Source organism: Anopheles aquasalis, chromosome 2 (genome assembly GCF_943734665.1).
Source record: "Anopheles aquasalis chromosome 2, idAnoAquaMG_Q_19, whole genome shotgun sequence".
Taxonomy (NCBI): domain Eukaryota; kingdom Metazoa; phylum Arthropoda; class Insecta; order Diptera; family Culicidae; genus Anopheles; species Anopheles aquasalis.
In genome coordinates this window covers 82,596,343-82,618,146 of record NC_064877.1, presented here as the reverse complement: position 1 = coordinate 82,618,146, position 21,804 = coordinate 82,596,343, and the positions used below count along the sequence as shown (strand labels likewise).

The window sequence follows — 21,804 nt, the reverse complement described above, 5'->3', positions numbered from 1 at the left end:
GAAGCGTGAACTCCCGGTTGGCCTCGACCGACCACCGAATCGAGCGGTGGCTGCGCGGAATCACCGCGGCTCAGTAGCCATCGAGAATCGACCCGTTTCGGTACGATTCGTCGCGTCGTTATCGTGGTCGCCGTTATCGTCGCTTGTCCTTTCGAGCGGAGAGCGCTCGCGGTTCTTGTGGTTTGTGCTGGACGTTTCTGTGAATTCTGTGGGTTTTCGAGTGGCCAGCAGGATAACGTAGCATCGAAAACGAAAGGTTAGTGGTTCGTGGTGTTGGCTAACGGAGCTTGGCCAGCTGCTAGGGTGTGTCGCTTCCTAGGGGCCTATCGGTGTATGTGATACGACGCGAATGTGATACGCACCGCGAATGAAGAGGTCACGCAGAAGATCACGCGAGAAGTGCGATAATTGAATCACTCATCAACAAGCGCTATTGGCAATCAGGCAATCGGACGCGCTGGATGACGTTGTGCGAAATTTCTGCACCGCAAGTGTTACAATGTCAAACATAAACTCGCTCGGTGTGTTTACACCGCCCCACCGTACTGTGCTGTGTTCCAGTGTACGGTTTTGTGGTGAGCACCAGCGGTGCCTGTGTTTATGTACGTGTGCTTGATTGTATTGGAAGAACCAATAGGAAGAAGTGTTCAAAAACCGGATGTGCATTGAGAGGTGATGAGTAAAGCAACTACAGCAGCATCGGAAGCAGTAGCACCAGCAACAGTGAAACGGATAAATTCAATTACGGCTGCTGCCAACTCAAAAATGACCATTACCACGGGACAGAGGGAAGGATCCGGTGTCCGGAGACTGTCTGTCACGTGCCGGAAGTAGGGCTGGCCCAAAAGTTTCCAACAAAATTCGCTCCACAAACCTGAAGTGAAGCTGTAATGGTGAACGAACGACCCATCCATTCAGTGCACGCTTCCGGTGCTAGCAGCATCCTTCAGCAGCAGCACCGTCACTGTCACGTCTCTACACCGGAAAGGCACCCCGAACGAGGAAGAGGAGTCCGTGAACGACTCCCATCAGTGGGGCTGTGGCCCCTTTTTGGCCTTTCAGATGGTCTCCAATCATTCTCTCTCTCTCTCCATCCTTCTCTCTTATGCTCTCGCTCTCTGTCTCTCTCCCTTCTTTCGATCTTTGCTCCCCGGAACGCTGGTATTAGTCGCCTCGCACACATACAGACGCACAGACACATTGCACCATTTGCGTTCGTTATCTACGTCGGTTTTTGGGCTGAAATCCAAGGATTATCCGGCATCCTCCTCACCCGTCTAGCCAACCAGCGCCAGGGCCACCGTTCGTTAGGCTTTAGGCCATCCTGAGGTTTCATGTTTTGCCCACTAGTGGCCCCACAACCCCCTCTCCACCGACTCGCTCCGTCTGTTATGTAAACAACGGTTTGATAAATTATCCATCCGTGCCATCCAGGGAGGTGGTCCAAGGACGCCTACGCTAGCTGGCCCGGCTGGTGCAAGTTTAAAAGTGCGGCACTTGAGTTCGGGAAAGGCAAATCCGGGGGAACGTGGAGTCTGCCGTCATTTCCCGGGAAAACTAATGGGAAAAACTCTTTAAATTTGATTGAATCACTGGCACCGAGCGTTGGACGCTGTTGCTGCCCAGCCGAGGGTTGATTGAAGACAAAAGTCGAAACGAGAGTCGTTGGATTTGAGGGGGCATTCCCGAGTTTTTCATTTCGATGTTTGATCTCGCCTGAGTGGTCACCGGCACTGGTCACAAGCTTAGCGGATTTAACCGGCTGGATTAAGGGTTCGGCCCCTTCGTCTCTGGTCGCTGGCCAACCCCATCGTCCGACAATAACTAATCCCGGTGCTGCCGTTTGACAGCTTTACGGTTACGCGGTGTTCGGGCTGTTGGGTTGAATCCTCGTGCGGGATCGATTACGATTTCCGAGAAGCTAGGCCCCAAGTGGGCCCCACTTAAGGGCGGACTGTTCGGTTCGGTTTGCGGAATCCCTTCTTTCCGCTCGTTCGTCCGCTCCAGTACCTATCATCTAGTTGTCTATCTTTAGTCCAGTTCTACTGGGAGTGGCGACCTTGAGGAAATTATCGTCCCTCCACCGAGTGCTTCCAGCGTAACGGCAACAATCTTCCTTCCATCATTTGTGCCAAATTCCATTTCAATCCCAGCGCATCCTTTTGGGTATGCGACGGATTGACGGTGGTTACGGTAGGAGAAGACACGTTTCCCACTCAGAAGAGGCAAATTTGGCTCCTAGGAGACGTGTGTGTCCAATTAGCCGAGACCGCTCGTACCGCTCGATGGAGTCGCTCGAAGGTCAAAGCTTCGTACGGCTGTCGAGTGCCACCAGCAGTCGTTGACTGCCAAGGAAACTCACGGTTTTCCCCGGGAAATAATCCCAAAACGCCACGACACACATCCGCGAAACATTTTCATAAAAAAAGAACGAAAGAAAGGGGAGAGAGAGAGAGAGGAGTGCGAAAATGAGCGTGGAAGGGAGAAAGGTTAGAGAGAACATTCCATTCCCAGTGGGGGATGATAACAAAGGTCCACTAACGCTGTCTGCCTGCCAGCATGCCGGCTATTTGTAACCTTTTTCGCTGTGGGAATCCTTTCCAGTGCCACTGAACTCATTCACGGGTTGCGCGTTGACGATGATTATGACTCCCGATGGTTAGGCAGCTGCGCCATGTTGGTGCCATGTGTTGTGCGTTGGTGTTGTACCACCGTCTGTCCGGTGTGTGAATCCTGTCTGTCCTCCTCCAGGGGAGTCACCGAGTCGCCGAACGAAAACAAAAGGGAAAAGTAAGTGAAATTAAAAATTACATCAGGTTGGCCTTGCCAAAAAGGGATTCTGTGGAAAGCAACACACATTCGTGAAGAAGGCGCTGAAAATACTGATCAAGGTGCCAGCTTTAAGTTCGCTGGTGTATAAAGTAGCCTGTGTGGTGCCGACATTTGGCAACATTCGAAACGTCTTCCGTGGTGTGAACGGCCCAGGAATGGGTTAAAGAACAGAACACGACGGTGTCCATTCGTAGCTAAACGCCATACCAAGCGCCAGTGTTAACCAGGTGAATCGTGTATCTCCTGTTTTTTAATTACTTCCTGTTCCACTTTACCCTTTCTTTGAACCGCAATCTATCAGGTCGCAAAGGTCCCAGCCGCTTGCTTCGATCATTTCGTCCATTCTTCTCATTTTCTTTTTTTCACCCCGATCGGTTCCAACCAGTTGATGCAGCAGTCCGTCGTCGTGGCCGTTGTCGTGCGTGGAGCGATCAAATTTATGGCGGAAGCTATCGGTGTAGTGACCTCCGGTTCCTCTCTGGTCTCCTAGTGTGCGTGTGTACTTGTGTGTTCACGCGGTGTGAAAAATCTCGAGCAAAACTCGATCAACTCCCGCGGTAACCTATTCCGGTGCTAGTGTGCGTTCGCGCATGTGTGTGTTGGATTGTTGAATTGTGATCTGATGGTGATACCGTACGCCGTACGTTAGCCGCCCGGTTGGATAAATTGTCCCTGGGAGAAGAGGGGGAACCAACAACAAGAAGAAGGAAGAGAAAGAAAATAAAGGTGGACGAAAGGTCACCAGCATCGTAAGACGACGAGAAAATCAACGAAACCACAAAGAGCAAGCGAAGAAGAGGAAGAAGGAGAAGTAGCGGAAGAAAAGGTAAGTTCGTTAACCGGTTGAATGGATTTTCGTTCGCCCTTCTCCATGCTGACCGGTTGCCGGTGGCCAAGGCCCGATTTTGGAATGCTCTTTCCTTCGGTTTCTTTTTTCCCTTCGGTTGTTCCCATTATGCGGTATCCATCCGGTATTAACGGATACTTTACCGAGCTTTCGCATTTTAACATTAAGTTATTATGGGAGCATTTTTTTTCTCCTTCGTCCTGTAGCATTTTGACAGTCTCGTCTTTGACCTTTGTGTGCACCGGTGAGCGAGCGAGCTAGTGGTGGGGCCCCCCGTTGTGGTGCCAGATGACGGATAATCTTTGCTCAGAAGCGAGTAGAAACTCGGGATGGGAAAATTCAACCCGGGGGTGGAAAATTTGAACTGAACTTGGATTAGAGAGATGAATAAAAAATCAAAAAGAGAGGGGAAGACAGAGAGAAAAAGAGAGAGAGAAATGAAAGGGAGAGAAAGAGAGAGAGAGGAAAATATCCTAAAATATCTATTATTTCCCGTGGCCCGTATCTTGAAACGAGGGCCAAGGCTGCGCCCCGAATTCGGGCAGCAGCAGCACCACCAGGGGGTGGCACAGGGTCCACTGGGTTTGGCATATGTTTTGTGGATTTTCCATTTTCCACTGCCGGTCCCGGTCGATAGCCCGGAGCGTGATATCCAATTTCCTCGTCGCTCGTCACGGTCCCGTGCCCAGTTCCCTTCCTTCCCGCAGACGGAACTAGCTTAAAAGCAAAGATCACACAATCACACAAAAGCGACCACACGCCACGGGTCACCCATGTAGATGTGTGCGTCCGGCTCTCCCGAGGGGCAAGGGGGCGCGCGCGGTTGATTCCAATGGACAGCCCATCCGCCTGTGACCTTCTTCATCGAGGTTGCGACCCCGAACGGGCACCCGACGGGAGTCGAGTTCAGTTGCAGACATTTAGTCGCCGGGAGGTGGGGGTGGTTCTGAAGAAAATTGAAAACATTTTTCTCCGAATGGCTTGCGGGTTTTTATGGGCGCCTTCGCCATGTGGCCACTTATGCCACGCGAACGGGCCTGACTCACCTTACCTGACGATGCTCCTGACCGTTCCAGATCTTTTGTTTCAGTTGCAGCCCACGATTTCGATTGCGATTTTTGCGAAGAGAAAAGAAGAGACGAGAACGTGCGTCCGGCCGAGAATGTTGCGTTTTCAAATTACCGAATTCCGCCCGTCTCTCCCCTCCCACCAAAAACAGACGACCGCTTCGTGATGTGGTTTCAGCGCACGGTGGCTCGCTTATCGTCCGGGTGAATGCTAGTCCGAATCGTGGCCGGTCGTTGAATCGTGCGGTAAATGAGGTTTCCTTTTCTGTTGGTTTTTCCAGCATCCATCGCTCCGGCAAGCAAGCGCCCGCCGGCCCGCGCCGTGGTATGATGCTGATGACGCACTCTTGGTGGGGCAGGCAGGCAGATGGGCGCTTGTGTTTAAAGGAATGGATAAGAATACCCGCAAAGAATTAAAGGAATGTTCTACTAAATATTCGACAGTTGATGGTGCTTAAGAAGGGTTTAAAATGAACATTTTTATGTTATTAGAAAGGACGTCCAAGGTCTAACTGCGTTGACCTTGCGAAGAAATGAAGAAATCCTCTTCGAAAAATGTGTCTTTGCATTCACCTTAAGTTCGTATCACGTTGTCATTACAACACATTTGTCACAATTCCTCACACAAATCCACCAAAAGATGAATAGCTGTACAATATTCCTTCATCTGCTTGGTATTCAGCACCAACTAAAAAAGGGATCTCATCATGGGCACCAAAAAACCGCTCCGCTTTTTAATAGTTCTTCACTCCGCCGAGACATCTTCATCTACTCGAGGACAGCAGACGGGAACATCGTCATCCACTTGCCAGTACTTCAACTTCGCTTACACTCCGACCGGCGGCCATACACACAATGCGGACGCATTTGCTGATGCAATTTGCGTGCAGGGGTGCCGCATGGCTTATCTGTTAACCACCAGGCAGTGGAAACGCTGCACCCGGTCTGCCAGTCGGTGCCAGCATTCCGGAAGCACTTAAGACGGTGTACGATGTCTGTAGAAAATGGTTCTCGTGCACCAGCACCACCACCACCACGAGGGTCGGAAACACATTTTTCCCCGTCACGTTTTGTTTGCTTCTTGCCATCCCTCGTGAGGTGCAGTGGCCACTCACCCTCCACATTCCAACTCTTCCTTGCGCTCATTTAACCGTCGATTGAAAATGGGCCCGCTTCCGGTTTCCGACAGCGGCGGATTTTAATGCTCGAGTTTCCGCCTTCATATCCATCCGGAATGCACCAGTGCATGGGAGGGTGGGTTTGGTAGGGAAGGGGAAACCGGTGTTGCAACACCCGTACACCACTAATGGATACCACAACCGTCGAGTACCACGCCGGGCGCAGCCGGAAGTGGGGCGATCATTTCGGCACTCGGGCTGGTGGTGCTGCTCGTTATGTTTGCTGCATACCACCCGGTCTGGGGTGGTGGTGGTGTGGCGGTGCCAACGGACTGTTGCACACGCATTCACCACGTTCGCACTCACTGCGAGCAATGTAATGGAGGGAATGTTTACGAATGCATCCGCCGCGCTGAGCTGCGCCAACAATGGAAGCTCGTTTTTCGAAATTCGGTCTCGTTATCCAGCTACCGGTGGTGGATTCCTTCCGATCGCTGTTACGCTGCACTTGGTCCCTGCACGGATGAAGCACAATTTCCGATTTGGGCTAAAAGGTTTTTGTTGGCGTTGAGTATTGTAACAAAAGAGGTAATTTTTATCGAAAATTCTGGTGCCGTACCACAATGTTTTGAGAGAGGGAAAAGCTATTCCCTATGCTAAGCTATGCTTTGTTTGCGATGGAGAGCACGGAGAGCAGCCACTCGGCCACTAGTTAGATATTCAAACAATGCAGCATGCATGTATTGTTATCCATAATTAACACATTTATGTTCTATAAAACCCATACGCGTCTTTATTTCACGAGTATGAGCTGGATTACCTTTTGTTGCTTTCCAGTGAAAGCTGAGGAATTTCACAAATGAACCATTTCTCGTGAAATTTAGTAAACTTGGTATGTAATCCATCTGGGTCCTTTCAAGTAAACAGACAGGTGCATAAAAAATCCTCTGCCAGCAACAACAACTTGTTTTCGTCCAATAATCGTTGCTATAATAAGGGCTTCCGAGTAGTTCACTGCAAACAGCCGATAACAGGGGCCGGGAAAATGCGATCCAAGCATCCAGAAATGCTTCATCCGCTTTCCAGAATTCCAGAATATGTTCATTATTATTGGATAAAACGTACGTTTCAGGGAACCAACGGGCCGCGAGCATTCGTCCTGTTTCGTAGCACACTCTTCTCCCGCGAACTGACGAAACCAAGACGAAAGCGTCGACCACGGTCTCCAGGGGGCTTTTTCCGAGGCCAAAAAACGAGGATTACGCGAGAATCCTTGCCGTCACCAAGGAAGCAATTGTTGGGTGGCATAATGAAGCATTGATCTGATAAACCAGCTCATAAATCATGATTTGCGAGAGTTCCGTTCCCGGGAAGTAATCTGCTCGGGCATCCAACACCCAGCACCAGCACCAGCGACTAGGCCTATTTGCTCGGAAGCGCAAATATGAAGGAGTGTTCGCTGCGTTTGCCGCTTGCACTGAATTCGTTCGTTCGCTCGTCAGTAAGCACCATCAGCGTGTCGGCGGATTTGCTGGCTGGATGAATAATTGTGTTTGAACTAATGCTGCTGCTGCCGCTGCCACTGTTCAGAATCAAAGAAATACGCGCCACCGACCCCCTGGAGGGGTGATAACGCTGACAGAAAGGAAAGTATCTTGGCCGGAAAGAAGAAGAAGATCAGAAACAATTCTTCTCTCCGTCTCAACGGAGGTGGAGGAATTTCGAGCGAGAAATTCTGCGAAATGATGGACATATTTTATCACTTCTTCAATATCGCGCGAATAAAAGCGTGAAAGCATTACGGGCCTTTCACGCTGCTTATCAGTTCCAGGGGTTTTATAATCGTAAAGCTCCTGTGCTTCCCTGCGACCATCACTCTACTGGAAATACTTTAACCTGCCGCCGATGTGACCGCTACTGGCACACAAAATAAGGCACAAAACGGAATCAATACGGGCCTCGTTAAGGGAAAAAGGGAACAAAAACTTGAAGTAAAAAGCCTTTGAAACGCCGCTGGGCACCGACGAAAAAAGGGGCACGAAAGTTTTCCGTCGCAATTCGGCGCCGCCGTGACCGCGTAGCTCAACGGAAAAGGCTTCGCTGGCTTGAATTTTTCACGCAGCTAAGCTACTGAGACCAAACGCGCCATTGGCACCATGCCATGCCAACCAGCCAGCGCTAGCCCATGGCCACGTTTCGCTCGATACAATTTTAAAAAGTTCCGTTCGTGCCGCTTCTGGTAATGGCGGAACACAGAGGCGCCCCCTCCCCCAAAAAGGCGCTCAGGAGTCAAGTTTTCTTATCGTGATTAATTGAGAGGTCCGTCGGGTTTCATCTTTCCGGTAGAAAAACTCGCGCGCGGAATTAATCGCCTCTCACGGTGGCGTCAGTGCGAGCGGCAGGTGGTGCGGCCCTTTCGCCCTTTGGTGGCCATATTTATGATGAATCTGAACTGCTCGCGTAACCAATCGTTCCGAGCCACAGAAAAAGAGAAAACGCTGACAGTGAACGGTGGTGGAAAATTTAATTTGAATAGACAACCGCGGCGTTGTTATCTTGCCTTTTGTTGGTGGATGGAGAGGAGGAAAGCCGGAGCCCATTGTTGCCCATCGGAAGTGTGGCACAAAGTTTCAGCGACATGGGGTGCTACCTTAAAGCCAAGGTACCAAGGAACGGGAAAAGCACCCAGGGAGAGCTATTGAGTGGAGCAAGGTCCTCTTTCAGAAAGTTGTTGGTAAAATCTGCGCGTTCCCGGGCTTCCAAGCTCGAAAGTCATATAGCTGGCGCCTGGACCGAGACAGCGGCACTCGAACGCGCTACGGTAGCCCGGCGGCATGTCACGTACCGTAGATGCCGTAGCAGCGGTGTTTGGAGTGGTTCGTTCGCTGTCTGTCTAGTGCCATCACACTGCAGACTATACCACTTGCTGCGCACACCAGGCCACCACAGCGCACCGAAGCGCTGACGGTTAGGTCTGAAGTGCAGGTCCGTGCGTCTCGTGCTATTTTTTGTTCAATTTTCCAAGTACTAGCTCACCTTTGCTTTGCAAGTATGGTAATGCAATAAATTCAACTTCAACACTACCACCGGTGGAATGCGGGATTTTTTTTCTTTTTTTTATGCCTGTTGGATGATGGCAACCACTAGCACCCGAGGGTGCTCTCTGATTACAGTCGCTGGAAAGTAGAGGAAAAGCGAAAAAGGGCAGGTAGAAAAATCGCGGAAAACATCTAGTACAGCATGTACTGTGATTGTTGCCGACTGTCACATCCGCGGTGTATATATACATTCAGTTTGGCCATTGTTTGTATGTTCTATGTAATTTTCTATGTAATTTATTTTTATGCATACGTTGGAATTGAAGATTGGTGATCCATCTGCAATGGCAGTATTGAAAAATTTAATGAAGAAACATTTTTTCAAAAACTTTCAACAGTCACAACAAAATGCAGTTTGAGATCCTTGGATTATTGAAATTTTGATTTCTGAATTTTCGGTTTTAGAGCTTTGGAATTTTTGATTTTTTTAAAATTTCCATACTAATTCCAGAATGTACGCAATTTCATCGGTTACCTGGCGCCTCCATCATCGGGTTTTGGCAACGGAACTCCATTATTTCGTTTTCCCGGCACGGCGATCAGTTTTGGAATTGTCTTTATCTTAAATTTTGTGATTAAATAGCCCGCGGACTGGTTGATTCTTCTCATTGCGGCACCCATGTTAATATGAGTTGAAGATCTCTGTTCTATATCCTTCGAGTACCACCGGGAGGGATTTATGGGCTTGTATGTTATCACGCCACGCCACACTGCTTCAAATGGGAATTTTCATAAACCCTCCAAAACACCTAACCGAGCTAAGAGATTACCTTCGATGCCGTTGCTGTGCGGCATTGCGGCGAGTGATGAGTGATGAGAGACCCCCGGGAGCATCGCTCTTCTCTTCCGACCGCGTTCCAGCGACAAATCGACTCGATCGATTTTTGGGCCCGTTTTCCGTGTGCCTGAACTGGCCATCCCCAGCACCAACAGACTGTTACAAATTCCAACCACACCAACTTGACAGGCACACATACACAAAGCCACGAACACAGTTCAAGACGGAACGGAAAGGGAACCGAAATTCGCAGTTCACCAAAAGCTAAAGCCGAGCGGAGTGACTCGCCGAGGATGGCGTAACTTTTCCGCTCGGTCATCTCACCTGGGACCAAAAGGCGCAGTTGGAATGCCTGCCTTCGGAGTGCCAGTGCCAGTTCCTCGAAGGCGGCGCGTGTACGCCGAGAATTTACGATCCGGACGTGTCCGGCAGAGATCGATGTGCCCTTTGAATCGCAGAGAGTAGACGCCCCCCGTTTCTTATCCCCACCCCTGGAAGCAGCGAGGCTTCCGGATGAGGCAGAGAGACTTTTACTTAAGACTTCTGGCTTAAGGGGTCAAACCGGCGACCCCCGGCGGGGTGGGAGAGTTTTCGAGTTGGGAATTCACCGACCGAACGTGAATGTGTAATTGATATTTAAGGAGCTACTCGTGCGCTGGGATTTTATGGCCACCGGTGTTGTTGCCAGCATCGGCCACAGAAATGTTGTATTCCCGTGTGTAGCAGAACAGCGCGTTTCAATTTGCTCCCCAAAAACCCCCGGCGAATTGGATCTTCCGTGTGTAGAGTAGATTACAAAGCAGATCGAGGTGCTTTTGCTGCTGTTGCTTCCCTCTTGCTCTTGCGGTGCTTTTGCGAATGGCACGCCAATTGCTGTCTAATATCATCAAACACGTCTCATCGTTGATGATGACTAATGGATGACACAAAAAAAAGCTCCGGGAAGGGACACGCGTGTCCATTGGAGGATGTGTGCGAGCATTCGCTCGATTCGCTCGTGATCGTTCCAAGCACTGAAGGTTGCCGATGTGTCGTTCCTGGTACGTCGCTCGAAACACACACGTTCGCCTAGCTCCTGGTGCGGGTTTTTTTCCTTGTAAATTCATGTTTCGATTAGAAAATGCCAGCTAATGGCATCAAGAAATCGAATTACGTACGCGAGAAGGCCCGTGCTGACAGGCAGGAGGCACCGTTTGTCGAATGGCGTGTGCTTCCAAATTGGATTTCCATCATGGCGCAGTCCGACATTCGCACACACATACACACATACCCGGTAGGCCGAACGAGCCTTTGGAACGAACAATTGGATCCTCTTCGTCCTATCGTCGTCCTGACAGTCAACGCGCCCCAGCAACGCAACATGTAGCACGATTGTCGTGGTGCGTTGGCTTTTGCATTCATTCTGGCATTTGTTTCGTTTTCTCCGTTCGTTTTTTTTTTCTTTTCCCTACACTCTCAACTCGCGTTATAGTCCCTGGCATCGGTGGCATCTTTCTGACTGCTTTCGACCCGTTCCGGTTCCGGAGATCCGGAGGGCCAGCGGGACGGTTCCGTGAGCGTCAATCATGCCAAGACATTGCTCGACAATGATTCGTGGAAATTCAATCAGATTTTCACAAAAATAAACTCAATTTTCATTAGCCCACCAGCCAGGGTACGCTGGGCCCGGTATAGCGCAGCGCTGGCACAGCGAGTGAGTGACATTCCGTGGGGCGCCAGACGAATGTTGCCACCAACGCAACCCATGATGATCCCGTTTTCCGATTGACAAGTGAATAGAAGCGCTTGGCGGAAGCGATCGGTGGTATTTTCGACGAAATTTTCCCCGAAATCGAAACGTTCGTGGTGCGAAAATGAGAACGGAATACGTAACGTTTTGCCCAAAAGAAATTACAATTAAACGACTTTCATTTATGTGTATGTGTTATCGAGGAAAAGCAGAACACATAGAACGATATGTTGCAAGCGTGAAGACACGCGAGATCGTAGATTAAAGCTTACGACGAGCGAACGAAAGGGCAAAAAAAAAAAAAGGAAATATCCTTCAGCAATCCCAAAGGGAACACGCTTTTCCAGCGAAAAAAAGATGAGCACCCTCTGGTGACACCAAAGGGGAGCGCCTGTGTTTGTAAATATTTCTCTCGTTATGATCCCCGTGATTCAATGGCCACAACAGACCAGAAGCACGGCGAATAGGTGTGCAGCTCGTCGGCTCACGTTTCACACTTCAACACCACACACTCTCTCTCTCATCGCATCACATCTCATCCCTATCCTGTGTGCGGTGACCAAGTGGCGAAACGAAGACTGCACTGGAAGCACTGGAACAGCAGCAAAAAGCAAAAACGGTGACAAGCGACGCGTGGAGTGAAACCACAAGTCAGGCAGAGTGTGTCTGCAGCACCGTCAGCACCGACCTCAACTGGGCAAAACGCAAAAGCAACACAGCAACACAAGGCACTAGGAGACTCAGGATCCTTCCCATATCCTTGCGCTTGCTTGCTGCCGCTACTCTTCCTGTGCTCTTCGTATTTGCATAGCAAACGCTCGCTTTTGCTCGCTTTTGCTGTTTATTGCTCGCTGCTGCTGCCCAGGGGATGACCGATCCGGTGACCGGAGGGATTGCATCGTGCAGAAGAAAGAGAAGAACGGCAGGAGAAGGAGAAGGGATCTGCATGGCGCCAATAACGTGCCGCATCTTGCTGATGCTGACGATGACGTTGTAGCTGGTGCTGCTGTTGATGCTGATGATGACGATGAAAGTCGAGCGTTATCCTCTCAGGTGAGCTCTCGCGTCGGTGATGAGGCCGTTGGATGAGGCACTTGAGATGCTTCCGGTTGATAATGGGGTGAACCAGGCAGCGTCGAGAGAGAGAGAGAGAGAGGTTCCCGGGATCCTGTGGCAGATGACGGAAGGTTCTTCATGCCACGATGGCAGTTGATGAGTGGAATCCAACAAGTGTTGTGTAGAGCTTATGCCTATGTGTGTGTTTCTGTGCCACGGCAATTAAAAAATGATAACGAGGCCCAGATTCTGGGCCAGGTCACGGCGCCTCAGCATCCTCATTGTCGGGCCCAGCACAGGCTCCCTTATGGAACGATAATGACGAGGAGACGAAAACAAAAGCCCTGGAAAAGGTGGAAGGCCACCACGGTTCCTGCATACGCCAGGGAACCTTTCGATGCGGACGAATCCCTTTTGTCTAGTGCGCTAGCGCCCTTCCGCATAATCAGATGCCGTTCTGGTCTGCCTGGTGACCTTCGCGAGCATTACAGTGAGAGTGGCTGGAGAAGCGTTGGCCGGCTGGAGCTCGTAAATTATGAGCCGGGTTCACCGGAAGCGTGCCTGTCTTGTGCCTGGTCCTTTTTTTGCAACAAAACAACAAACCTGGAAGGCAGAGAAGAAGAAGTAGAAGAAGGGCAGCAAATAAGCTCTACGCCAGAGCTACCCGCATCAGCTCGGCACGTTGATGAGATGCGTCTGAACCGCACCCAGGAGGCCGAGAGGCCAGGAGTCCAGGAGACCAGGAGCCCAATCGCCCAGTGCTCGGGGCCGTCTGCGCAAGGTCGCAACCGGTCCGACCATTCCCGGTGCTTTTCATATAAATAAAACCTTCCGCTGGCACCAGCTGGTTGAGCTGAGCTGAGCTGAGCCGTTGTATGGCGCTCAGCACCAGGATGCCGTGATGCCTCCGACCTGGCGTCGACGTTCCGGTGTTTGTGAAGGGATGATGAGCATGAGGTGGTCTTCGTCTCCCTCCATTCGTCCTCTCTCACTCCGCGGGTGGATCAATATTTATGATACATACGCGCATTTATGTAAGCACTTTTCTGACGCCAGACGCCGATGTGGTGATGAGACGAGACGAGCTGGCTGAGCAGAGGGCCCGGGGTCCTCTCGTTTTCATTTCAACGCTTTGCAACCCACGGCAGGTGAACAGGCAGGCAGGCCTACGGTCGCAGGTGACCCGATTCTGGTTTTTTGTTTTGCATAACCGGTTCCATCCATCCGTTTATCCATCGATCTGCTCAGCTTTCGGGCATCAGGTTGGCCTGCTTTCCGTTACGTTCGACAGCGTGCCCCTCCTCGTGGTCTTCCCTTTTTTTAGGTTTTCTTTTCGTGGTTTTTTTTTTCGGGGAGGTTTTGGGGGTCACAGAGGTCGAGGTTAACGCCGAGTTCGCAAAAAAAAAAAGAAAAACAGGGGAAGCGAGACGCCGACCATCACAAACAAACAAGAAAAAAAAAGGCGAGAAGAAGAAAAATATTGCGAACGTTTCCGTTCCCGACCTAGTTAGTTAAGGGCTGGAGCCTGTCTCGGGGGTGGTTTAAGGCCTTTTCCCTGTTTCCCAGCCCTCCTTTCCCCTCCCGTTCCACCGGCTATTGGCAATCATCGTAAGAGCGAGCGAGCGGGGTAAAATGGGGACAATTTGTTTTGCGAATGTTGGTCATATTTCTTGCCCCGATTTTGGGCTTTGTTTTTTGTTTTGGGAGCCGATGGCGACGTCAACGGCGGTGAGAGTTTGCAATAATAAAACGAGTAATAAATACATCCTGCTCACTGCTTCTTCGCGAAGAGAAAGCAGGATGTATCACGATGATGGTGATCATTATGGCGATGGTAATGGTGTGTAGGAATAACTGTCGATCATAAATGTTGGCGTGTTTCGAGCGGGAGAAAAGAGGTTTTTATCACTTAAGCCTAGCGTTTATTGAGTAAATTTGTTGAAGCACTTCGCTCTGGTTTGGGACTAATGTTGCAGCTTGCAATTGTAGAATATGGGGTTCAGGAGCGCACTTTGATTTCGAACTGTATTCGAAGAGTAGAATGCAATGTTTATGGCAATGGATGTTGTTCTTGTATTTTCTAAGAGCATTTCTTTGCTGTTAAGCTGAGCTTCGTGATGTTGGAGTAGTGATGCACAATAGATATTTTTTTATTCTGAAAGAATCATTACCAATGTTTGGCTTACATTACCAATGTTTTGGTTTTGTCAGTTAGAGTGGCTCTTAATTCCATTGATTCTAACTAACTAATCACTAACGAACCATCACACTGCACATCCAGATAATCAAACGGATCAATCCAGAATGGACAATAGAACGAACCTTAAATCATACAAACTGGTAATCTTTGCCGTGGTTGGCTTGAGCTGCAGGGCACTCTCAGTACATATTTCAATAGAATTCAATATCTACATGTTCGTTGATGCATTAATTACCCTCTTGATCATTGTACTGCTGGGGTCCTAATGTTTTATGCAACATCAGCGTCACTGCCCTTTCTTCTGGCTAATTCCCTCAAGGCCTTGATTGTTGAAATGTATCCTTATTGTAGAGATATGTTGCCCTATAGCAAGTGCTGTATTTGCGTACGGATTCCAAGAAATGACAACGAGAGTAATGCGCTCAAAGTGAGCTTCAACAATGCACAAATTGGGTATTCAATGCGGTGTACAAACTTGTCGCGTTTCATTTACATTGCGAAACCAGCACTTGATTTTGATTACCAATTCATTATGTTGTCTGACAAGCTATTGAACATTAACATGATTAACATCTCGTGTACCGCGTGTACGAAATTGTTTGGCGAAGCGACCAAGGAGGCCAAGGATAAGTTAGTTGATAAACAATGCTTCGTGCTTTGATCTCTGCCCCTTTACGATGCGATACTACACCATTCCAGTCTTGCTACAGATCTGCAATCAATTATCTGCCGAAAAGTGCTCTTTAATGTAACTTCTCTGCCACAACTTTGGTCCTTTTTGGCCAGGAAACCCACGCTCCCAAAGCCCCGATGGAAGAAGATGAAGTAACGGATCCGAGGCATCCCATCGAAACCGAAGCCTTTGCCCTTTGTTCTCGCCAATTAAATCAAAAACTTGCTCCCATCACCGCGCTGCTAACCGCGACTGTCACAAACGAAAAGTTAAGCAACATTACTCAATAGCAGCAGTAGCAACAGCAGCAGCAACCTCCCGAAAGGACAGCAGCTTCCCGAAATTGTCCGCTTCGCATGCTACGGCAAATGCGGTCGGGAATTATGTCGGGAATGTGCGCTGTGTGTGGTGACATTATTCAAAGTTTACATCCCAGCCAAGGGGGCCCATGCCCGCGGTCCGTGCAGGGCTGATGCCTATTAACTTTTTGGCATAATACTTTCTTTCCTTTTTATGTTTCGTTCCACCATCACCACGTCGTCGTCGTCGTCGTTGGTATGCGCGTATTGCGGTTTCCCGTGAAGCGAGGAATTCTGCAAAATAAGAAGAGAGAGAGAGAGAGAGAGAGAGAGAGAGAGAGAGGAGGAAGATATGATTAATGAAATTTGATGACGTGCCGTGTCAACTTTGTCATAAATGTCAGAAGCTTCAGGCGGACCCGGGCTCTGTCACGGCGCACGGCCGATCAGTCTGACCTCGCTCCGAGAGAAGAGAGAGAGAGAGAGAGGTTCTGCTCGGTGGGGTGAACGAGTGACGGACTGTCACCCTTGCCGAACGTTCACGCAAAAGGGATACACTCCACTTAACGGATGTGGACGCAGATAGTGAGATCATAGGTCATAGCCCTGTTTGATTACGGTCGCCAGCCAGCCAGCCAGCCAGCCAGCCAGCCAGCCACCATTTCCCCTCCGAACCGAACTTGACGACTTCTTAGCGGCCTCATCCTTCTTCGTCTTCCCTTCGCCCTCCGTCCTCTTAACGACCGAGGACCCCTCGGATGTCAAGCTAAAGTTAAGTGAACCGGAACAAGGCCCACACTCTCCGCTTCCTCTGCTGCGTAGGATACCACGACAACAACGACAACGCGACGACGACAGTGAGATGAAGTTTGCTCGGTGGATTACTGTCGTGCCGAGGCATCACAGCGACAACCAACCACCATATCACCGTCGGAGCATTAACGAAGCACCCCCCTCCCCCCGCCCTTCACGCAACGTACGCCGCGGCGGTAAAAGAGCAAAAGTCCCGTCCCGTAGGCCTCCAGCTACACTGCCATCTAGGTCGTTGGTCACCGCCATGCAACGAGACTCGCACGTCTCGCCACGAGAGAAAAACAAATCTCAACATCACTTAATCTGGCGGGCGGTTTTCTTGGCCCCGGTGCCAGTGCTCACTTGGCCTCATGGCGGCTCCCTTGGCACCCTTGGCATCGTGGCCGTGGCCACGGTCCCTTTCATGGTATTATGTGTTGTGTAATCATAAAGCGAATTTATGTGACGACTTTATTATTTTGATTAATTATGTTTGTCTCGTCCTGTGTCCTCCGTTCCACGCCCCCGGGGGCCGCCCCGCCGACACCATCGACACTTTGACCGTGGCCACGAGTGTCACGCGTGTGCGTGAGTGTGCTTAGTGGCTTTTCAGGGTGCTCGCAGCAACAATGTTGTATTCCACCAATCTTTACCCACCCGGCAGACACAGACTGAGCCGCCATATTGGTGGCGATGGTGGTGTTGCGGTTCATGCGGAACATCAGCTTACCCTCCCATAGGAGTGAAGATATTTTCCATGAAAAACACTCCGCCATTTCGTAGCCCATCGTACCAAAAATCCGGTTAGGAGGCCGACCTGTGGGTTATTTTCGCAAAGTCTCGCTCCACCAGGTTTATTGCCCTCACCGTGCGCGCCACAAAAAAACAAAGAACCGGAAGAAAACTTGCCCCTCCATTAACGAGAGGTCCTGGAATGAGCGGGTGGGGAGGCCTACCGGCAGCTAGACGGCACCATTTTGCGCCGTGGACTTCACCTTGCCGAAAGGTGCGCCGAAAGTGAGTGCTGATGAGTGAGAGTGAATTGCTAATCAAGAAAGATGACAGCACCAATTGTTCGCAATTGACGTGCCGGTGATGGGGGGAAGAGCCTCTTCACTCGAGACGAGCTGGCGTGGCTCGTTTCGGTACCGTCGTTGATGATGATTAGGCTCTCCTGGTGCCGGAACCTCGTTTTTGGTACCGCATTGGTGAGATGAACGAAGCGAGATTAGGTGGAGGGTGACCCGGATGCCTTTCCGGAACGTGGCGAAAGGCCAACAACCTCTTCGAAGCCGAGAGTGTTGCTAATTGAAAGTGAAGGCTGCGAAACCTGGGGAACGGCGAGCGGGCTAGGAGTGCAGTGGTGCGGTGTCAATGTGTTTCGTTGAAAGTTAATTTACAGATTGTCAGCCCGGCCTTAGCCATGTTGCGGAACCGCTCATCTTACGGCATGTACGATGGTACGAGATTCTGTTACTGGCGGTACTGTTGCCGGGGAATCGCCGGGGTGGGCGTGCTAACGATGGGCGCATTAGCAAATTAGACAGCTGACACGCCGGTCTGGCGAGGGAAATGATGAATCCACAATTACGAGCGAATCAGTTAATGATCCTGTGCTTCTGCCTGTTGTGACCGCGGTCCCGGAGCTTTGTTTGTTTGGCTTGGCGCACTTGGCACCCAACCAAACGGTGACCGGAGTGGCAGGTTAACGGTTGGGATCATCAGTTTTGGATTGGTGTTTTTGGCAAGTCATTTGCATTTATGACGATTTGGGGCGTTTTCAGGAAGTTTGGATGCTGTGTGCTGTTGTTGGATGTTTACTGGCGTGCCATGTGTTTGATCCACTCGACTGGCGGATTTAGTGGATGATAATAATGTATCTCACCATAAGCACATAGCTGGTGCATCAAATTTAATTTTTGGGGCCGGATTTTTTCTGATTTTTTATCAGATTTTATTTACATTAGGTCAACGAGTGGATCAACTCATGAGGAATCGATCATATCACATGATACCTTAGTAATTTTATCGTTTAATAAAATAGTACAAAGCTCAATTGTTAACACAGCTAAAAGAGGCCAATTAAAATCATTTTTTCAATCTTTTGCGAAATATACGCTTCAATATTGTAAGTGTGAACCACTTGATTTTTAAAACTGATCTTTACATCTTGAAATGCATCTGGAAAGAATTTATCATGCTACATATTCCATTTAGATGTATTTAAATATTTATAGTAAATATTATAAGCAGATAACACGTTTAAAAATTTACTCTTGCCTTCACAATAAACACCAAACAACACGCAGCCAACGACTATAACAACAATGGTTCTAAAAGTAACCTAAGTTTTTTTTACTGAATTCCCCAATTGTGCTTTGGCACAAGTTTTCCCGCTTGTATTACACGCCTGAATGCCTTCATCAGCATCGAACCGGGTCGCGAAAACATGATTCAATTCTATGCGCTTCATGGCTCCGCTTCCAATTCTTCGCCGGTTCCTCCACTCCACTCCACAGCGACTCCACGACTGATCCCGTCCCGCCATCCGCATTGCGTAACGCGTGCAGCCGGAAATTGGATCATTATTATTCCTCCCAAACCATCACGCCATGGCACACCGATGGTGGTGGCCAGGCCGGGGCAGGTGTTTGATTTATGGAGATGTCACTACCTACACTGATAAGCTTCGGCATTCGCACCGCAGGCGCCGAAGTTCGGTGAAGCACCCGAGAAAGTTGCACAAGACAACTATTCATCTTCGCCTCCAACGTTTGGCTCCTTCCTGCACCTGGTGGGGTCCCATTTTCCCCGAGGAATGACTAATGAGTGGCAATTTCGAAGTCATGCGCGGGGAGAACAAGCGAGGCGAAAGTCTGTCCCGCGTGACAACGCCAAGACAAACGCACCCACGACAAACGAGCTTGCGGTGAATGTTTTGTTTATCGTTTTTCAACAACCAACAACCGAACCCAAAACCGTTCGGAAAACCCCAACAGAGCGCGCTCGATGCTTCCGCAGGTGCTGCTGGTGGTGACAGAACGAAGGTGGAAGGTGGGAGGTTTTGTGGTTCTTCCCGGTTCCCGGGACTCCCGCCCTTCAGCCAGCGAAGGTGCTGTCAACGGTTTGGTTTTTCGCCGAAACTGAAGCGCCCTTTTTCCCAGGAGCAACCACCGAACATCCCAAACGGCAAGGTGCGCACCTTGGCGTTGTCTGCGTGTTTGTGACAATGGATGGCTTAATTAGTTTGCGCACCGGAGGCAGGGTAGACCATAGGCACCAGGTGTGTTGCCACGGCGGGGATGAGATATATGTTGTCCAACTGTGTAGGCAACGCGTGAGATGCTCCGTGCTCCGCTCATCCATCACCGGGAGTGGTTGAAAACCGTTCGGAGATGAAAACCATTTTTTGCCGCCTCCAGGCCGCCACCGGCTTCAGCACTCTCTCTCTCTCTCTTCCACTGCTTCGCGTGGATTCGCGCTAAGGACGCTGTGGACGGAAGGTGAGCGCAATTAATTCACGTCACCTAACGCAGCCCGCTGGCCTGGATGGCCGGATGAAAATGTCGCCCCCGGAGTTCCGTCCATCCGGTTCTGATGCTCATTACGGATCCGTAGCGAAAAACGAGTGAATGGCCTCGTGCGCGAGACCAAGGTGACCGCAGTCACCCAGTCACCTTCACCCCGGAGGTGCTTTATGGGAAATAATTGTTGTTTTTGTGTTTTTTTTTTTCATAAACCTTTGGCCAGAAGGTTGTGGCCAGCGAAGAGCATCCAATCCATCAGGCGAATATTGCAATCGTGACGTGACGAGATAGTGGCGGACAATGAAGGCGAACCGGAGACATTAACCATGGGCATGGGAACCGAAAATGTCAAAGGTTACGTAAATGGATTACCAGGGGACGAAAGAACGAAGAACCTCGCCTAGCCGGATGATAATTGAGCACCCAGCGCACACCAAGTGCTTTGTGATTCTGGGAGCTCATAAGCCGGGCAAACTCACGCAAAAACCACAAACCCTGCGTCTATTGCTGCTGCTGGTGCTACTCCTTTTTGTTATTTTGACATTCAAGCTGTTATCCAGTCGAAAGTTGTTAGTGTTGGACGGTGGTGGTGCAAAGTGGTACAAAACCAACTTCAACCAACTGCCCTTAGCGGCCGAAGGGAATTTGCAAAGTTTCATTTCAAGCAAACTGTAAAATCACGAGCAACGTGCAGCCACGCTGACCAACTTTTTCCTCTCTCTCTTTTTTTTCTTTTGGTCACGTGCTCGGCAAGCCACAAGGTCTGGTTTTAAAGTAAACTTCAGATCGTCTCCTAGAGCGTCATACAAACGGCCAAAGATCCACTCCATGCGTACGCAACACCAGACGAAACAATAGAACAAATTGAAAAGCCCGGAGCCAGCGAACGACGTGACATGACGAGCACTGTCCAAACAGAGTGAAGACTGTGGGCACGAGCACGCCCGTGTATGCGTGTGTTTGCTCGTTTGCGGAGGGTGCGCGTGCGGTGGGCGGGCACAAATCGTAAGAAAATTGAATTTTCCGTTCTCCCACTTCCGTCCGGAATCGCCACAAACTCGATAAGCTTCGTATGATGGCCTAAACCGCTGGCGGGCAATTCTGACGGATGGAAATTAATGAAAAGCTCGCCACAGCGGGGATCCTCCGCCTGCGGGCACTCCCGGGTCAGCCTGGACCCGGTGGTTGGACACTGTTTGGATCTGTTTTGTCTGTTCCAGAGACTTGCGACGGTGCGAGTGTACCCGCTATCCACGGAAGAAAGAAAGGTGCAAGGGAGGGAAAATATAAAAATTAAAGGATAAACAGCGAGCGAGTGGGCAGAAAAGCGATGAGGTGAATGGCGGAATGATGAGAGGCTTTTGTTGTGCCACAAACACTTCGCTTCGCTATCTTAAGAGGATTTCAGTTTGTTTGCCGCACAATTGTTCTCGCTTTCCACGAGACAAGCAGCTCCACCGACACATTTTTAGGTGTCGATGGAAATGGAACGAAAACACTTGGCATTCAGTTGCGCTGCCAACGGTCCAGGATGGTTTCTTCAGGATAAAACAGAGGACGATCGTAACGAGCATTTCTGCTCTGCTTTTTTGAAATTTTGATTAGAATGTTTTGATGAAAAAAAATCGTTAAAACTTTCGCTGAAACGAAGTTTCAAGGGTTGAATAATTAACTCAAATTTACGAAAAAGATTTGTAACTAGAAACTGATGCGAACGGTGTTTGAAGTTTGGTTGTTAGGAAAATCATGATCGTTTAGTTTATTTTTTTAAGATGAAGCAAAATATCT

General features: G+C 49.7%; 1 protein-coding gene across 2 annotated transcripts in view; it reads left to right on the top strand.

The window, feature by feature from the left end:
* Positions 1-88: 88 nt before the first annotated feature.
* The window catches only part of LOC126571070 (uncharacterized protein DDB_G0271670-like), a 33,874-nt gene continuing 12,158 nt past the window's right edge, over positions 89-21,804 (top strand). Inside the window, exons 1-2 of one of the 2 annotated variants that reach the window (XM_050229308.1) lie at positions 89-180; positions 3,218-3,658. The gene's annotated coding sequence lies outside the window, so the exon portion shown is untranslated. Of the gene's footprint in view, positions 257-3,217; positions 3,659-21,804 lie in introns of both variants that reach the window. The other variant, XM_050229307.1, reaches the window with a different exon arrangement.